We start from the raw sequence: 19,021 nt of genomic DNA on the forward strand, positions 1-19,021 counted from the left end.
TTCTGCCCTGCTGGGGAGTCCGGTCCCAAATTTGGGGTGGAAAGAAGACCTCATCTTCTCTGGTCTGGTCCCTGAGTCATAAATTCTAATAGTTGGTGCTTAAAAATCATGAACTCCAGTCCCCCGCGCGTGGTGGTGGAGGGAATGCATGAGGTCACACTGTGTGCGCCAATGGGAGTCTGGACTAGAACGCAGGAGACTTGGCTCCTTGTTCAGTGCTCCTTCCTGTACTTCGGTTGGCCGTGCGCCACTTGACCGAATTGGTTCTGCCTGGCCTGGACCACAAGTCTCTCCGGGACCCCTTCTCCAATCTCCCTGGGTCGGTAGAGAGGTTAGTTAATGCAGAGGGGTAACTGGCCTCCCGGTGGAGATCTGGCGGGTTGCCCCCCCCCACCGAGGAAGCCCTTCACTTGCAAAACGAACCACAGTGCAGCCGCTGAGCATGGCATGGCTTTTCGCATGACAGGAGTCCTGACCAGACCGTGTTTAAATTTCTTTTTGTGACCTGTTTGCTCCTTCCAGTAGGTAGGTATCCCCACATCTAGAAGCAGAGGGGGAGACAGACCCAGAAGGTGCAGTGGTGCCTTGCTCAAGATCACATTGCAGGTCAGTGGCTGAATCTGGACCACTGAATGGGACCAGCTTGACCATTTATGCTCTCTGGGAGATCAGATACCCAGGTCTCCTATCATCGAAGGACCCTCCTTAAATGGGACTTTCGTCAGCCTGGCAATATGATAGGACTGAGCCCTGCCCATTTTCCCTGAACTAGAAGTGACCCTGCCCTACTGCCTCCAAACACTTGTGCAGACACCTAGGCCATGCCCCAGTTTCCATCTACTTGAAGGTCCCATGAGAGATGGGAGATCTCGGTGGTGGGCAGGGGGCAAGGGCTGGAGGGCCAAAAACCAGTTCTGAGGCTGAGAGAACCCCAGCAAACCGCAGTCTCGGAGGACTTGCTGAAAAGATGTAGCCAGTGTGACTACTGCCCCAGCCTGAAGAGGTGGCTGATGGGGGAGCTGCACTCACTTGATGTTGAGGAAGAGGACAATGGAGGCCCTGCCCCACATGTTCTCTAAGTGTTTTCATGTGCCCATGAGTGATGGGGGCTCTCGGGTGAGAAAGCTCTGCTCCTGAGAGGCAACTCAGAAGGGGCACAGAGAGAGGAGAGTGGTCCGCGAGGGCACACCAGGTTCATGAGGAAGAGAAAGGGAGGAGGACTTGGAAGGTTCGAGGGGGAATGCTCAGTGACCAGGCTCAGTGGAGGAGGAGGGAGGGGCTCAGTGAGGGCAAGAAGAAGGCTTCAGTGAACATGGTAGGCTCAGTGAGAGGGGAGAGGGCTAGTGGATGCACTAGTGTTGGAAGAGGCTCACAGAGGGAGAAGGGAAGATCAGTGAGGGGAGATGGGGAGGCTCAGGGAGTCAGAGGGGCGCCATGGAGATGATGGAGGCTCAGGAGTTTCCAGATTGCCCCCTAGCAAGCAAGGAGGGATGCCCTGTTAAATGGTGTCCTTTTATTGAATGGCCGCCATTGTGTCATCAAACCTTGTGTCTTTCTCTGTGCAGAAGCCTCCCACCCCCATGACTGTGGGGAGAGTGAAAGGTATGTTGCCTACATCAGACAAATCTCCGCTCTCAACTTCTTTGGAGCAAATCAAGGGGAGCAAGATCAGGACTTGCCCCACCCACACCCCTACTATCAGTCAGATACAGAGACCCAGCCAGACCTGGGTCTGAGTTCAAATCCCAGACACATCGCCCATTTGGGCAAGTCGTTTCTCAGAATAGATATTCAATGCATGTTAATTGAATGGGTGAATATTCTCTATACCCTCCCAGCATCCTCAAGAGACAGGCACCAGCAGCCTTTTCTTCCTGATAAGAAACCAAAGCCCAGAGAAGTGAAGAGGCTTGCCCAAGGCTACAGCAGATAAATAAACACAGGTCTGACCCAACCCAAAGTTATCCTTCATCTCCCTGTTATTCTGATATGTTCCCTGTTCCTATTCTCTATGGTACTTCCACAACTTATAGATATATATACATTTAGATACATATAGATATATATACATTTGTTTATTGTTTAGTTTATTTAATGGTCTCTCTCCCTGGGTCAGTTTTGCTTACCATGAAGTGTCTGACCCCATAAGACAGTCAGTAAATGTTCATTTGAATTGAAAAATAATGCAAGAGTAGAGCTTATTGAAAATGTAGAAGTCCTTTTTCTCTCTTCTTCCTTCCTTCCTTCCTTCCTTCCTTCCTTCCTTCCTTCCTTCCTTTCTTCCTTTCTTCCTTTCTTCCTTTCTTCCTTTCTTCCTTTCTTCCTTTCTTCCTTTCTTCCTTTCTTTCTTTCTTTCTTTCTTTCTTTCTTTCTTTCTTTCTTTCTTTCTTTCTTTCTTTCTTTCTTTCTCCCACTCAACAAATTTGATCCATAGTTCCTCTATTGGGCTGGCTGCTGGCGGAAGAACAATGATCAGATGGGGCTCTGCCCTCAGGGAGTACACAGTCTGGTGGTGGGGGGGAACAAAGCCAAGTGATGGCATTTCAATGAGATACCTACTGGGATTGGGGGAACACTGTGGCTATGGGGACATAGAACAGACACTGAGCCCAGGTGCATGGGGAAGGGTTCAGGAGAGTTCCCTGCGAGAGATGATATTTAAACTGAGATCTGAAGGATGACTCAAAGGGAGTGATGCACAGGTGGTGGCGGGGCCAGGAAGGGAGGAAGATTTGGGATGGGAACACAGTGTGCACAGAGCCAGAGGTGAGAGTCATTTGGCACCTGCCAGCTTCCTTCCCTGCTTCTTTAATTGGCCTGCCCCGCCCCCACCCCACCCGGCTCTCTGGAGTGGACAGGGGCCATGGCCACCATCTCCAAGGACACAGCCAGCCTGGCAAACACATTTGGAACTAGGGAATACATTTTTTAACTATAAAGATTATTGGATTTTTTTTTTCTAATCTTTATAAAAGTTAGACATTCCCTTTGTAAAAGAGATGAGAAATAAAGAAACTATTAAAATATTTTAAAAGACTAAGGAGGGGAAAGGCATCCGGAATTAGAGGGCCTTCCATCTGAATTGTAGCTCAGTTCAGCCCCTAGCTGTGCAACCCTGAGAAAGGGACTTGTTCTCTGTGAACTTCAGGCTCTAAGGAATGAAACTGCCAATACCTATGGCACTGACAAGGACATAGGTGCGGGGGTGTCCAGGATCTCAAAAGCTGGTCAGATCTGTCTGTGGTCTGAGTGGGAGACCTGAAAGAGAAGAGGTAGCCCGGGAGGTGGGGGGGGAGTCCCCAACACAGGAGCCAGTGGAGAGAGACAGGGCCTGACAGAGGCTATGGCCCAAATCAGGAACCCCTCCATCAGCTGCAAGTGGGGTGGAGCAGGAGATCAAGGCCTGAGGAGTCTGCTTCCATCCAACCTAGAAGATTCGAGGCCTCACCAAGAGATCCAACCCCTCTTTTTCAGTCTCTTCCTGGCAACCTGACCTGGCACCCTGCAGGATGTGATATCGGTTTAATAATTTAGCAGATGCAGACAAAGATAGCAGCTCTGAAAATAACCCAGCGAGGCCCCAGCCTCCATCTCGTCTTCCCGACCCCCCCACCCCCCCACCCTCCCCACAAGGTTTCTGATGGCTCCACACCTGTCAGTGCCCCCTGCCTGCCAGTGGGTTCATGAACTGGCACTTCCCCCTCCCTCTCCTCCCTCCTCCTCACCTCCTCTTTCTCTCCATTCTCAGGTTAAGAGCTTTCATACGAATTAAAGCTTAAAGGGATCTTGCACTAGAAGCAACACCACTTGAGGTTAAGTCATTATGTGGCCTTGAACAAGTCTCGTCTTTCTTTTTTTTAAGATTTTATTTTTTTAAATGTTTATTTCTTTTTGAGAGAGAGTGCGTGAGCAAGGGAGGGGCAGAGAGAGGAGGAGACAAAGGATGGGAAGCAGGCTCTGTGCTGAGAGCGCAGATCCCAATGCGGGGGCTCAAATCCATGAACTATGAGGGGCGCCTGGGCGGCTCATTCGGTTAAGTGTCCGACTTCGGCTCAGGTCATGTTCTCATGGTTTGTGGGTTCGAGCCCAGTGTCAGGCCCTGAGCCTGGAGCCTGCTTTGGATTCTGTGTCTCCCTCTCTCTCTGCCCCTTTCCTGCTCACGTTCTGTCTCTCTCTCTTTCTCTCTCTCAAAAATGAATAAACGTTTAAAAAAAAGAGAAAACACATGAACAGTGAGATCATGACCTGAGCCAAAGTTAGATGTTTATCCAGCTGAGACACCCAGGCGCCCCAAGTCTCATCTTTCTAAGCCTCTGTTCCCACAACTATAAAAGGAGGTCTCTGGATTCCTAGATGCAGCATGAACAACATGTTTGGAGGGTGACAATTATTTGGACAGGGGACTGGACGTCTTTCCCAGGAAGACACAGCTCCAGGGCTGGTGCCATTTCCGTCAACAGCACTACAATCCCCCTGCCTCTCTACCTGGAGAGCTCACAGGTTTTCTTTGTGTTTCATTTCTCCTGTGATGAGGACTTTGCCCTGGTATTATATTCCTAGAATAAAAGGCTATGACTTCTGGGGGCGCCTGGGTGGCTTAGTCGGTTAAGCGTCCGACTTTCGCTTAGGTCATGATCTCACGGTTTGTGGGTTCGAGCCCCGCATCGGGCTCTGTGCTGACTGCCAGCTCAGAGCCTGGAGCCTGTTTCAGTCTGTGACTCCCTCTCTCTCTGACCCTCCCCTGCTCACGCTGTCTCTCTCTCTCTCCTAGAAATAAATAAAAATATTTAAAAAAAAAATTAAAAAAAAAAAAAGGCTATGACTTCTGTCCACAGCGCGTGCAGCAGTTTCCACATGCGTTTGGTGCTTCATCGTGTTACTGACCAGTAGAAATGTTACATCCCTCTGGGAAGTTGGGAAGAGCAATACCCGTCCCTGCTTGATATTTAGTTCAAATCCCTCCACCTTTATGGGTCTCAGTTTCTATATCTCTCAAGTGGCCAGGTGTCAAAGGGTAAGTAGAACAAGGTAAGACTCCATGATCTCCAGATTGTTAGCTTCAAGGGGCACCTGGGTGGCTCAGCCAGTTGAGTGTCTGACTCTGGATTTTGGCTCAGGTCATGATCTCACGGTCATGAGTTTGAGCCCCATGTCGAGCTCTGCACTCAGTGTAGAGCCTGCTTGGGATTCTCTCTCTGCCCCTCCTCCACTTGCTCTTTCTCTCTCCAAAAATAAATAAACTTAAGAAAAATAGGTTGTAAGTTGCAAAAGGGGTGAGATTGAATCTGTTTTCACGCATTCATTCAACAATGTAATTTTAAGCACGTACTAAATACCGGCCACTGTGCAAAGTGCACAGCAGTAAATAAGAGAAGCACAGTCCTGTTCCCCTCAAAGCTTATATTTCAGAAGTTCAAATAAATAAACCTCAAGAAATGTGCCATTAAGAAAATACCCGCCAATATTTACTTGGTGGTTACTCTGTGCCAGGTACTGATACTATCAGGTTATTATTAGTACACCCATTTTACAGATAAAGAAACTGAAGAACAGAATAGTTAAGTAAATGTGGCCAAGGTCACATGGCCGAGGAGTGGCCAAGCTAGTATTCAACCCAAGCAGTCTGCCTGCAGAATCTATTTTCAACCACAATGCTATCTTTAGTGCTTCCCTAGAAATCATGAACAAGGAATAAACCAGTGACATAATAGAAAGAGGAGTTGGGGGGGGAGGGGCTTCTCCTTAGGAAGTGACATCTAATTTTTTTAATGTTTATTTATTTATTTTGTGAGGGGGGTGGGGAGAGATAACTAGGTGGGGAGGGACAGAGAGCAGGAGGGAGAGAATCCCAAGCAGCCCTGGAGTTGACAGAATGGAGCATGACGTAGGGCTCAATATCACAGACTGAACCGTGAGATCATTATCTGAGCCAAGATCAAGAGTCAGACACTTAATCGACTGAGCCACCCAGGCGCCCCTAGGAGGTGACATTTAAACTGAGACTTGAGAGATGAGCAGGAGTGAGTCATGTGAAATTAGGGAAAGAGATTTCCCAGAAGAAAAAAAATAGTATGTGCAAAGGTCCTGAGACAGAAAGATCCTTGTGTTCTGTGCCTGGTAAACCAGTAGGAGAATGGGGAGAGCTGAGGTGAGAGGAGCAGGCTCTGGGCCTGGAGGTCATGGTGAGGATTAGGATTTGACTCTAAATGCAGCAGGAAGCTTTTGAAAGGCTTAAGTAGGGATCAGCATGATCTGATTTGTTTTTAAACGAGTGTGCTGTGTGCTACGTTGGGAGTGAGCTGCAAGGGAGCGAGAGAATGAGGGAGACCAGTTAGGAGATTACTGCAGTAATCCAGCTGAGAGGATGTGACTAGGCCAGGAGTAATGGCAAGAGGTGGGAGGGGGCAGATTGGAGTTTTATTTGGAGGTGAACTAAGAGGACTTGTGGATGGATCCGTGGGTGGGGCTGGGGGGAGAATGCCCTCTGGATTTGTGGATGGAGCAGCAGAATGGATTGTGGTGTCCTTGACTGCAATGGACAGGTTTCACTGAGAAATCAAAGTCAAGAGGTGGGGTTTGGGTTTTTTTCCCCCTAAATGTTAATTGCTTCATTACAAAAATAAGAACCAAAGAGGTCTATGGTAAGAGCCCATTATATCTTCCCATTTTTTAGTCCATTTAAGAAATATATTTTACAGGGCACCTGGGTGGCTCAGTCGGTTGGGCGTCCAGCTTTGGCTCAGGTCATGATCTCGCGGTTCATGGGTTCGAGCCCCACATCGGCCTCTCTGCTGACAACTAGCTCAGAGCCTGGAGCCTGTTTCGGATTCTGTGTCTCCCTCTCTCTCTGACCCTCCCCTGCTCACGCTGTCTCTCTCTCTCTCTCTCTCTCTCTCTCTCCCCCTCTCTCAGAAATGAATAAAACATTAAAAACAAAAAAATAAAGAAATGTATTTTACAAGGGGTATATACTCAGCTTCAAGGGTGAAAAGGTTATATGAAATAAGTGGCATTAACGTAGCATTCAGAGGAGCGCCTGGGGGACTCAGTCAGTTAAGCTTCCGACTTCAGCTCAGGTCGTGATCTCACAGTTTGTGAGTTGAGCCCTGCGTTGGGCTCTGTGCTGACATTTCAGACCTGGAGCCTGCTTTGGACTCTGTGTCTCCCTCTCTCTGTGCCCCTCCCCTGCTTCCCCCTTCCCATACCCCTCTCAAGTAAGTAAGTAAGTAAGTAAGTAAATAAATAAATAAATGCTATAAAACATAGCATTCAAAGAACATGGTTTGAGTTACTGTGCGCTGGAAAATGGAAATGTAACTTGTAAAATCATGTTCATTAAGCACCACTCTAATGTGGATAGTCAAAACTAAAAAAAAAAAATACAGAGAAGAAAACATATATCTCTAGTAAAGGTCTACACACATAGGGGATAGGTAAACTTTCGTTTGGACACATGTTCTGTTTTTCCTCTACTCTCAATACTCTACTCACAGAATACTTCCCTTCTGACACTTCTGGTCATCAATTGTAAATGCGTGGTTCTTTCCCCTACACCAACCAATTCTCCAACACCATTGCTGGGTGTCCTGAAATTCTATTCAGTTCTGACACTAGCCAGAGTTAGTGCCGACTGCATGGGACAAGGCTCATTCCCACAAGATTGCTCTCCACTTCAGACCCCAATCGCAAGCGGTAGATCCTCCGATCACCCACAACTTCTGTCCAACTTGGCAAATCAGAAGTTCCCATGAGCCAGCCCTTAGAATCAGTCATTTGCTAGAATATCTTACAGAACTGAAAGTAACATTTATCTTTACCAGCCAGTTTATTATATAATAAAAGATATGATAAAAGATACAAATGAGTGAGGTCCAGAAGAACCCCAAACATGGGAGCTTCTGTCTCCACGGAACTGGGGTGCACCACCCTCCAACTATGTAGATGTTTTTACCACCCAAGAGCTCTCCAAAACCCATAATTTGGGAATTTTAATGGAAGCTTCATCATGTAGGTGTGATCAGTTATTAATTCAGTCTCTAGCTTCTCTCCCCTTCCCAGAGAATGGGGCTGAGTTTCAAGCTTCTCATCATGGCTTGGTCTTTCTGGGGGACCAGCCCCCATTCTGAAGTGATTCAGGAGCCCACCAAGAGTCACTTCATTACAGCACAAGATACAGATATGACCCACGAAACTCCAAGGGATCTAGGAGCTCTGTGTCAGGAACTGAGGTCAAAGACTGAATAGTAAAGCAAAACCATGCTCCTTCTGCTTTTATCACTTGGGAAATTATAAGGGTTTTAGGAGTCCTGTGGACTTCAGGAGCTGAGGGCAGAGTTCTAACACACACACACACACACACACACACACACACACTATATATATGTGTGTGTGTGTATAGTATATATATATACACTATGAGTATATAATATGCTTAGTATATTATATATAGTATATATATATATAGTATATAGTATAGTATGCTATATAACATACCATATTATATACTATATATATATTTTATATATATAGTATATATATATAGTATGTGTGTAGTGTATGTATATACTATAAGTATATAATATACTTAGTATGTTATATATTATATCATATCCTATGAAAGTATATAGTATATGTATTACATATTATATATATACTTTTTTATCTATTATTTCATAACACCCAAATTAGATATCCATGACAAGTAGGCAAGTGTATAGATGCATCTGGAAGTCAGCACTGGGGAGTCAAGACTGGAGAATTAATCAACATAAAGATGGCACTTAAAGCCATAGGGCAGGATGAATGGCTTTGGAAGAAAGTGCTGATAGAGAAGGGAAGCCAAAGCCTGAGGCACCATATTTAGAAATCAGAGTAATGGCAAGGAACCAGCAAGGCAGCTGGAGCAAGAATGGTTGATGATAAAAAGGGAAAGCAAGAAAGTGGTTGAGTAAATTGAGAGTGAGGAAGCACTCACAGCAACTCTAGACCATCTTCTGTGAAGTTTTATATTAAAAAGAAACAGAGAGGGGCATCTGGGTGGCTCAGTAGGTTGAGCATCTGACTTGGGCTCAGGTCATGATCTTGCAGTTCGTGAATTCAAGCCCCATGTCGGGCTCTGTGCTGACAGCTCAGAGCCTGGAGCCTGCTTCGGATTCTGTGTCTCCCTCTCTCTCTGCCCCTCCCCTGCTCACCCTGTGTCTGTCTGTCTGTTCTCTCTCTCTCCCTCTCAAAAATAAACATTAAAATAAGAAAAAAAAAGAAAAATAGAAGAAACAGAAAAGTGGGGTGGTAGTAGGCAAGAAAGTGAGATTGAACAGTTCAATGGGAGCTACAAGGAACACCTTGATATGCTGATGAGATTGATCCAGTGGAGTTGGGAATCTGGCTGCCTGGCATGAACCCCACATGGGTGGTGCTTGGGAAAGCAAGAGAGGATGGCTTTCCAGCAAGGTCATTCCTGCATGAAGCCTATATCAAACACTTACTCTGTGTTCCAGGTGCTGGAGATATAGCAGTTATCAAGGGGGGCAAGGTTCCTGCCGTCTGAGCACTCTCGGGGTATGGGGAGGGGAGGTGAGGGGGGTAATGAAGGCCACAAGGAATCAACACAAATAGCATTTCAGATCAGGTTGCCTGCATGCTCTGAAGGAAGTAAACAGGGTGACATGACAGGGGGTAGCCAAAAGGACATATGTTAGATCAAGAAGTCAAAGATGATGGAATGGGAAGCTGTGGGATTCGCCTTCCAGTCATACATTTATCCTACTTTTGACAATAGTGGTTTTATGTTTGAGGGGACACCACTCCTCTGACAAGCTCAATGCATGTTTTCTGTGGGACTGACCCCAGCCCATCTCCAGAATGGACTCGGGATCCTGGCCTGGCCAATGAAACTCAGTCCCGGGATGCTTGCTGAAACTCCTGCGGAAGAGAAGCTTTCTTGGCCCAGGAATTGTGGACCAAGTAGATAATGAATGTGGAGCCTCAGGTAGCCATCTTGCTGCCACAAAGGAAGTGCCTGCTGGTGCCTGGCAGGAGAGCCCAGAAATAGAGAGACCTTATGAGTAGAGAAATCACATGAGCACCTGGTTCCAGCTGTACCTGAAGGTGGCATTCCTCTTGGACTTTTCAGTTAAGCAGGTTATTTTTTTTTTTCTTAAACTGTTTTGAGCTGGGTTTTCTGTCACTTATAATTGACCAAATCCTAACTGATGAGGGAAGCCTGAAGGATGCAAAGGAGCCAAACTTAGAAGTGCCAGGGAGAAACAACCCAGGTGGAAGGAGCAGGAAATGCAAGATTCTTTGCAGAAGAGAGTTTGGCACATTTGGGGAACACAAAGAGGAAGTAAGTGAAGCTGGAATATAATGAGCTGTGGTGACAGAATGAAATAGGATGGAACCACAGGAAGAAAGTTCCACTTTCTGTTTTTTTATGTTTTATTTATTTTTGAGAGAAAGAGCATGACTGGGGGAGATGCAGAGAGGGAGGAGGTACAGAGAATCCAAAGCAGGCTCCCTGCTGACAGCAGAGAGCCCCATGCAGGGCTCGAACTTACAAACTGTGAGATCATGACCTGAGCCAAAGTTGGACGCTCATCTAAACTGAGCCACCCAGGAGCCCCAGAAAGTTCCATTTGTAACAAATGGCAGAAACAGGAGCAGAGAAACACTTCTCCATATAAAGTATTTTTAAAAACAAAGGGTAAATTTAAAAAATTATCCCTTGTGAAGATGACTGTCTTTTGATGAGCCAACTACACAGTAAGGGAAATAAGAGAGGCCAGAAAGAACAATTACACAGGAATAAAAGAGCTGCGTAGCTGGTGTTTGCTCTAAAAGAACCTGCTGAACCCCAAGGCCCAGTCAAAATTTTTTACTTAGTAAGACATTTTACAACAGGACTCAGAACATAGACAAGAGTTTCATAAGCAATGCTCTCCCTGATCACATGTGAGGCACACTTATATTTTCAGGTCTAATTCATTCTGTTATTCGATTTCATTTTTTGAAAAGTGCTGGTGGGGCGCCTGGGTGGCTCAGTCAGTTAAGTGACTTTAGCTCAGGTCAGATCTCATAGCGCATGAGTTCAAGCCCAGCATCGGGCTCTTGTGCTGACAGTTTGGAGTCTGCTTGGGATTCTCTCTCTCTCTCCCCCTCTCTCTCTCCCTCTATTCTCTCTCTCTCTCTGTCTGTTTCTCTGCCTCTCTCTCAAAATAATAAATAAATAAACTTTTTTTAAAAAGCGCTGGTTGGAGCATATGGCTGGCTCAGTCAGGGACCATGTGACTCTTGATTACAGGGTTGTGAGTTCAAGCCCCACGGTAGGTGTAGAGATGACTTAAAATAAAATGTATATTTTTTAAAGTTCTGGTTGAGATCCATTAAACGATGCAGTGCCAGGAGTTACAGAGCGTTCTGTTTGGGAAGGGGAAGCCAAGTTGCAATCAGATTCCAAGCTGCAATCAGGAAGCTTTCAGATGAAAGGGACCATTTGAGGCTCCAGCATTTTGTCAGATTTTTCTTTTCTAGGGAGTTAAATTTGGCCATATGGGATTTTAAATGCCTATTAGACAGATATTCTAGTGGAAATTTTGAGTGGGCAATTGAATGTGTATGTCTAGCGCTCAAGCGAGAGGAGCAGGCTGCAGATGTGAATTCTGAATTCTCAGGACATAGGCAGTATTTGGTGGGGCCTTGGGAGGAAGAAGGCAGAGAAGGAGAGAGGCCCAAGCACCCACCCCAAGCACTCAGATGTTAAGCAAACCTTTCTCCTCTTCTCCATCCTGCTGCCAGGAATGAGGATGTGGTGGGTATCGTTGAGGACCTTAAGAGAAACAGTGTATGTATGTGTGTGTATATCTTTACTCTTCAAACAGTGCATGTAGGTTGTGTGTGTGTGTGTGTGTACAGTCAAAAATCCATGTGTAACTTTTGACTCTCCAAAAACTTAACTACTAATAGCCTACTGGAAGCCTTGCCGATCATATAAACAGTTAACACGTACTTTGTACGTTTTATGTATCATCTACTGTATCTTCATGATAAAGTAAGCTAGAAAAAATAAAATATTAAGAAAATCGTGAGGAGGAAGAGAAAATACATTTACAGTACCGTGCTGTATTTATCAAAAAGGATCTGCATGTAAGTGGGCCTGCACAGTCCAAACCACTCTGGTCCTCAGAAGCCCAACTGTCTGTCCCTCTGGCCCCTGAGTTTGGGGACCTGTCCCTTAGCAAAGTCCCTCTTCCTCAGCATCCTACAGCTGAGCAGCCAGGACCAGCCCAGCAAACCCTCTGGTGCCCAGAGGCTTCAGATCCAACCAGAGAGCCCAGGGGAGGACCCCCAGAACCTCCACCAGCCACCCCTGTTGTGATGGGGGGATGGCAGGCAGCCAGAGCTGGGGCTGAATGAGGAGGAGGGACCTGATCCTGAGCCAGTCGCTGCCTTATTCAACACACATTTCTGATGTGCCTGCTGTGAGCCAGGCACTACTCTGGTCCACAAGCCTCCCCACCCCCACCCCAGCACGATCTGGTTCTTACACATTTTATTGTAAAAATGTTACTGTGGATAATACGTAGAATAACATGTATGTATGTATCCATAACATATAAAATAATACAGTTGGCCCTTGAACATCCAACTTCCCTGTGATTTTGGCAAGAATTGAATATAATTGAAAAAAGCAGGGCACCTGGGTGGCTCAGTCAGTTAAGCGTCTGACTTTGGTCCAGGTCATGATCTCACGGTCCATGAGTTCGAGCCCCGCATCGGGCTCTGTGCTAACAGCTCACATTCCTCTCTGGTACGCAGCACTCAGACCAGGGCAAGGCACAGAGGAGGTGCTCAGTGATGCCTGTTGAGTGAAGGAATGGCCTGGAGACTTTTCAGTTTCTCTGCCTTAATTACCATGCCCTCCCTATCCCCAGCCGTGCCTCCCCATCCCTGCTGGGGACTTTGGGTCTCCACTGCTGCTGGTCTCTCAAGCCTGCTGTCCCCCTTAGTGTCTCATTTGAGAGGTTCTGGGGACAGGACACTGCACCACCGCCTCACAGCATCTGGCAAACCCTGTCCTTTCCCCTCTACCCTTGAATTTCACCCATTTCCTCAGGCCACTAACCCAGGGGGGTTTGCTAAACAGTTGCATTGGTGGCCTCCATGAACCAAGCCTCCAGGTATCCGTGTGTGCACCCTCCCATGTTGACTCTGGGCTTGGCTTTATGACATGCTTTGGCCAATGCAACATCAAGAAGCATGATGCGGGGAACCTGGGGGGCTCAGTCGGTTAAGTTTCCAACTCTAGATTTCGGCTCAGGTCATGATGTCACAATGAGTAGATTCAAGCCCCGCATCAGGCTCCAGGCTTGGGATTCTCACTCTCCCTTTCTCTCTGTCCTTCTCCTGGTCACCAATGCTCGCTCGCTCTCTCTCTCTCTCTCTCTCTCTAAAAAATGAATAAACATTAAAACAAACAAACAAACATGAAGTGTAAAACAAGCAGAGACTCAATAGGCACTTGCACATTGGGGTCTGTCCCATTGGAAGCCAGCTGCCATGCTGTAAGAAGGTCAGCTAGACATCTGAATGATGAGAGGTCAGGTAAATGGAGGTCCTGGGTGATGAGAATCCATTTGGTAATCCAGCCCCAGCTGCCCACCCCACCCCCCCACTGGATACAACCACATGGATGAGACCCCAGGCAAAAGCAGCAGAACTAGCCAGCTGACCCCGGCCAGCCCACAGAATATTTAGAAATAATATATCATTGTTGTTTTAAGCCACTAAGTGGGGGGTGGGGGGTTATTTCCCAGCAAAAGATAACTGAAGCAAGGTCCATCCCAAGTCTTCTCTTTCCTTGTCTTCCACATCCAGTCCTGTGGAATCCACCTCCGGAATACAGAGTACATCTCACCACTTCTCATGCCTCCAGGCACCACCCTGGTCCAGGCCACTAGCATCTCTTGCCCGGGTCATGCCACAGCCTCCTCACTGGGCTCTCTGCCTCTAGTCTTAAAATCCTACAGTCACCATCCAGCGACCAGGGTGAAGCTTTTGGGGCGTTGGTCACATTAAGCCGCACCCTTGTGCAAGACCTTCCAGTCAGTTCCTCTATCAGTAAAACAGACTCCACCAGTGGACTTCAAAGCCCTCTGTGGTCCAGCGGCTGCCATATCTCCATCCCCATCTCCAGTGGCTGTCCCCCTTACTCACTGCACCCCAGCAACACTGACTTCCTTCCTGTTTCTTGAACATGCCAAGCATATCCCACCTCAGGGCCCTTGCACCAGTCTGCCCAGACTTGCTATAGGTCTTTCCATCCAGGTCTTTCTGTTCTTAGCGTACATGTCCCCTCAGGAAGGCTAACTTACAGAAGAGGAAACTGAGGCTTAGAGAAGTGAGGTCATTTCCCAAGTTCACACACTTAGGAAGTGCCTGGGCTGATATGCCATCCTGGGTCTGTATGATTCCCCCACCGCAGGGCTCTTTCTGCCTTGTCAGTGGTTTGGAGGGATGACGGCGGTGGTCGTGGGCTCCTGAGAAAGGGGAGGGGCTCCCTTCACTTACGTCTTCTCCAAACACCCCCAGCTGGAGCCTTTGGCTCCTGCCTGGGCTGAGTGTTGGGGACTCCGAGATGAATCAGACCAGACTTTGCCCTCTGGGAGCTTCCATCTGGGGACAGGGAAAGCAGCAGAGGAGGTCAAGGGCATCGGAGGGGCCCAGGCAGGCGTTGGGTTAGCTCAGGAAGGTGGCCTTCAAGCTGTGAGCTCTCCAGGAAGGCTTAACAGGGGATGTGAGACTGGCCTGGGGGAGAGACCGAAAATGGGGTGGTGTTCAGTGGCCAGAGCTGACTGTTGTTCCCTGTGAATAACTGGAAAGGTCGGTGTCGGCCGTGTGTGTCTGTGCCTCTGTGTGTGTGTGTGTGTGTGTGTGTGTGTGTGGTGTGTGTGTGTGCACACGCCCGCGTGTGTAAGAGACTGAAGGAGCAGTACCACGGATGATGTGGAGGACAGACAAGAAAAAGGCTGAATGAATAAATGGATTTTACTGATGTGGAAACTAAAGCCCAGAGAGGCGGAGTCACTTGCTCCCAGCTTCCAGAGCCACTAGGTGATAGAGGCAGGACTGGAGCCCAGGCCTGTCCCGCCACCACACAGAGCACGGTGCAGGGGCAGAGGTCCACCTCCTCCAGGCTGCTTATTCACTGTGTGACCTCAGCCCAGGCCACTCCCCTCATAGGCCTCATTTCCTCATCAGCAAAGTGAGGGAATTGGATGCAGTTTCTTTCAGCACAAGGACTTTGCAGAAAATACTTCTACTGGAAACAGATTCAGGACCAAATAAACAGCTTTTGCCTCAACCTGGTACAGGATGGCTCTTGAGCCGGCAGCCTTCTCCAGGCCCAGCAACTGCTGTGCTAGCTGAAGCCAGGGAGCCCCAGGAATCCTCCAGCGTCGAGTGGACCTGGGATTTCCCACCCACTAGTCCAACGTAGAGTTCCAGAAGCCCCTACATCCCAGCTTCTTAGAAACCCAGGGCTTCAGCTGCCCCTCTATGTACATCATCCTCCCAGCCCAGACCCCGGCTCGCTGCCCCTCACTCCCCAGCACAACTTCCAGACTTTCTGGGTTCTCTCCAGCCTCCATGGCACACCATCCTTTGGCCCAAGAAGGAAACGGGAGAGACAACTCACTGGTCCCTTGTCTGACCTGTCCAGACAGGTCTGACCAATCAGAGGAGCCAAGACAGCCTCAACTCCCAGATTCCAATTCTGCTCATCTTCTACCATTCTGTTCCCTTCCACACTGAGGGGTGCCCTTCTCGTGGGCTCCATTCCATTTGTTCCATTCAGAATTCTGGGGAATTTGACCTGGGAAAGGAGGGACATGGGAAACAGAAGTGGAGTGGATTACAGAAGGGAATTCTCGAGGGGAGATTCCCCCACTCTGCTGGAGCCTGAAACTACCTCCAGGACCCAGGTTCTAGGGTGCCCAGAGGAGCCCCTGCTAAAGCTCAGGCTCTGTGTAGAATGAACTCTGGGCTCTATCACTTACTAGCTGTGTGACCATGAGCAAGTGTCTTCAATCTCTGAGCCTCTGTTCTCTTAGCTATAAAATAGAGATTTGCGACCTATTCACTGAGATATTGTGAGGATTATATGGAATAAGGCACAGAATATACCTAACACATAACAGGTGGTCATAGTCAGCAGCAGTAATTTGTTTTCCTACTTATTCTCAGAGGCAGTGGCCTTGCCTCAGAGAGTCCGGGCCCCAGAATGGCTGGAGAGGTAGAGAGGGAAGAAGGGGTTACAATAATAAAGCTCTCATCTATTTAACACTTACTATGTTCCAGCCTCTGTTGTAATCACCACACGAAGTTATTGCTACTTTCACCCTGTAGATAAGTTGTCTGAGGCACACAGAAGTTCAATAACTTGGCCAAAGTCACACGGCTGGTAAGTAGCAGAACTGGGTCACACACTCAGGCCCTCTGGCTCCAGAATTCACATTCTGAATCACCGTACTATCCTACCTCACATGAAACCCATTTTCATGTGAGAAATGCTGAGGTTCAAAGAGCTTAAATTCACACTGCAGCTGAACAGGGGTACCTCCTGGACTCCACCTCAGATTCGGTCTCTGAAGTTCTGGCAGTTTCCTCTGCTGCTTGCTGCCCCCTAGTGGCCCCTATGGGGGAAGCACATCAGGGGCAAGCTGCCGACACTCCCCTGACCCACTGCTCCTCCTATGCCCAAAGCTTACAGTTTCTAAATACTCTGAATGTCATCTACATATACAACTGTGATATTCCTTAGCCATCTTGCAAATCTTCAAATTCAACAAATCTAACTCCAAGCTTATACTTTTATATCCCAAACTTGCCCTCCTTGGTCATCACCAGCCAGCCAGCAACACAAGCCAGAACCCCAGCCCTCTTGACATCTCCCTGTTCCCCCTAGTCTGTCACCAGCCCAGGAGCCTGAATGGTGGCTGAGGAAGAACACCAGAAAAGTAGACATCAAGTAGAGTAAAGGAACAGTGGTGGAAGTGGAAGATCAGGACAATGGCCCCTAGTCATGGCCAAGGGCAAAACTCAGCTCTAGATAGAAAGGAAGGCCTTTCTGCTTAGAAAGAAGCCCAAACACAGCTTTAAGGGCTGAGAGGAGGTCACAGTAAGGAGCACGATACTGGGAGCCAGAAGAACTGGATACTGCTCATAGTATGGCCGTGGGACCTTGATGAGCCTCAGTTTCCCCATCCGTACAATGAATATGACAATGCCTACCTAGGGCGGTTGTAAGGATCAAATTTAAAACTGTTTGCTTTGTGAACTGTAAAGGCAAGTACGTAGGAGAGGTTGGTTGTTATCTGGAAAATTTATTCCAGTAGACTTTTCTTTCCTTTGTTATACTGAGTGCTGGACCCATAAGGTAAGTTGTTTTGTTTTCAGAGAGGGTCATCAATTTTGGGGATTTTTAAATTATGGTAAAGGAAAATATATAAAAACATAAAATTTGCCATTTTAATCACTTTTTAAGCGTACAATTCAGTGGCATTAATTACATTCACACTGTTGCACAACCATCACCATTATCTATTTCCAAAATTTTTCATCATCCCAAATAGAAACTCTGTACCCATTAAGCAATAACTTCTCATTTCCTCCTCCCTCCAGCCCCTAGTAACCTCTAATCTCTGTCTTTATAAATTAGTCTGTTTCTAAATATTTAATATAAGTGGAATCACAATATTTGTCCTTCTGTGTCTGGCTTATTTCACTTAGCATAATGTCTTCAAGATTCATCTATGCTGTAGCATGGTATCAGGACATAATTCTTTTAAAATTTAATTTTAAGTAATCTCTACAGCCAATGTGGGGCTCAAACTTACAATCCAAGATCGAGTCTCATGCTCTACCTACTGAGCCAGCCAGGTACCCCAAAACTTCATTCTTTCTTTCTTGTAAATTTTTTTTAATATTTGAGAGACAGAGCGCGAGAGGGAGAGGAGCAGAGGGAGAGGGAGACACAGAATCGGAAGCAGGCTCCAGGCTCTGAGCTGTCAGCACAGAGCTGGACACGGGGCTCAAACTCACAAGCTGTGAGATCGTGACCTGAGCCGAAGTCGGATGCTTAACTGGCTGAGCCACCCAGACACCCCCAGAACTTATTTCTTTATAGCTGAATAATATTCTATGGTATGTATGCTCCACATTTTATTTATCCATTCATCTGCTGATGGACACTTGAGTTGTTTCCATCTTCTGGCTATTGTGAAGAATGCTGCAATGAACACTGGCATATAAGTATTTGTTTGAGTCCCTGTTTTCAATCCTTGTGAGTATATACCTCATGTGTCATCAGGGTTTCTTTTTTATGCTTATTTATTTATTTTGAGAGAAAGAGAGAGAGAGAACAAGTAGGGGAGGGGCACAGAGAGAGAGGAGAGAGAATCACAAGCAGGCTCCGCACTGTCAGCGCAGACCCCAGCACAAGGCTAGGATCTCCACGAACCGTGAGATCATGACCTGAGCCAAAATCAAGAGTCAGACACCTAACCAACTAAGCCACCCAGGCGCCCCAAGTGTCATCCATTTTTGATGGAGTTTTCCAATATGTACTGTGGCAGGGGGCAGGGCCTTTGGGAACAGGGCCTAGTGTGTTAAAGTGTGGCAGAGAGAGGTCCAGAGAAGAGAGGTTTCGGTGTGGCTATGATTAGAACAACAGCTAACTTGTGCCTTCTACAAAACACTCCACAACACTCTAGAGGGAGAAATATTATTGCCATTTTACAGAGGAGAAGGAAACCAGTGGCTTCTCCAAGGCCACAAGCTGGTGAGGGCTCCGGGTAAAACATCATATCTTCCTTCTTTCCTTTTCTTTTTCTTTCTAAGTAAAGAAAGTAGTTCTGAGATGCTTCAGTCACCATGTTCTTACATATGAACCTACAGCATTTTAGGTGGCACAGAATTAGAATTTTGTAGTGCAGTTCTGAACTTTTACAACTAAACATGTTCTGGA

This window comes from Hyaena hyaena, unplaced genomic scaffold (assembly GCF_003009895.1).
Source record: "Hyaena hyaena isolate Hyena2069 unplaced genomic scaffold, ASM300989v1 scaffold_3, whole genome shotgun sequence".
Classification (NCBI taxonomy): domain Eukaryota; kingdom Metazoa; phylum Chordata; class Mammalia; order Carnivora; family Hyaenidae; genus Hyaena; species Hyaena hyaena.